Genomic DNA, 1,024 nt, shown 5'->3' with positions numbered 1-1,024 from the left:
ACTAATGGTCAGCTTGTGTGGAATGCACAGACATCAAATCAAGAATATAGGGGCCATAATGGATTCAATTGGCAGGATAAAGGGATAAAAGAAATGAGAACAAGGAATAATTCTTTCCCTGAAGAAAGAGCACAAACAAGGTCAAAATAACAATGCTGCTTTTGCTTTTCACCCTCCCAAGGTACAGCGCAGGACTGATCCTTTCACCCCAAATCCTGCAACCAGAAGGAAAAGGTGCCGACGAGGGTGGGATTCGAACCCACGCGTGCAGAGCACAATGGATTAGCAGTCCATCACCTTCACCACTCGGCCACCTCGTCAAAGGGGCGGGGCACCCACGGCCGTCCCTGGGTGGGCTTGAACCACCAACCTTCTGGTTAACAGCCAGACGCGCTAACCGCTTGCGCCACAGAGACAGGCGGAGACCTCCCCCTCGACTCCCTTGGATGTAGCAGCTGATGCAGAACAGACTGGCTCCCTCCCCCATCCCCTATGGGGCTGCAGGGGGAGCATAGCTGACTCAGGAATTCTGGGAGTTGAAGTCCATGAGTCATAAAAGAGCCGAGGTTGCCTACCTCTGCACTAGATTGATGCAACCGAAGCATCCTTTGCCCCATCCTTTGTGCCTTCAGTCCCACACCAGGAGAGACCAAAGGAGAATACTGTTTTCTAAGAGATGGCTGCCAGCCTCTTAAAAATGTGTCCAAGCACGTTTCGTTTTTCCACACTGGCAACCGTACAATCAACCACGCTTTGTTGTGCGTTTAACATCTCTTGGCCTCGAGTGCCAAAGACCCTCTATGTTTAATGCTTCTGCTTCTCAGTCGAGCTTCCTATTTTACTTGGTAGGCAAGCGATTTCAGCAACTGCCCAGACACTGAGAAGGTATTAATGGTAACTTTGTAAGTTGTGAGTCAGACGTGATTTTCAATTCTTCTTCTTCTTCTTCTTCTTCTTCTTCTTCTTCTTCTTCTTCTTCTTCTTCTTCTTCTTCTTCTTCTTTCTTCTTCTTCTTCTTCTTCTT

The 1,024-nt window shown here is 48.3% G+C and overlaps 2 non-coding genes across 2 annotated transcripts; both read right to left on the bottom strand.

Annotated features, from left to right (window-relative positions):
* Positions 1-238: 238 nt before the first annotated feature.
* TRNAS-GCU lies at positions 239-320 on the bottom strand. Its single transcript has one exon. It is a non-coding gene; the product is annotated as a tRNA-Ser (tRNA).
* A 22-nt stretch (positions 321-342) lies between these two features.
* Positions 343-416, bottom strand: TRNAN-GUU. Its single transcript has one exon. It is a non-coding gene; the product is annotated as a tRNA-Asn (tRNA).
* Between the last annotated feature and the right edge of the window lie 608 nt (positions 417-1,024).

Source organism: Protobothrops mucrosquamatus, unplaced genomic scaffold (assembly GCF_001527695.2).
Source record: "Protobothrops mucrosquamatus isolate PMUCROS unplaced genomic scaffold, P.Mucros_1.0 scaffold14150, whole genome shotgun sequence".
Lineage (NCBI taxonomy): Eukaryota > Metazoa > Chordata > Lepidosauria > Squamata > Viperidae > Protobothrops > Protobothrops mucrosquamatus.
This window is presented reverse-complemented; position numbering and strand designations above follow the sequence as displayed.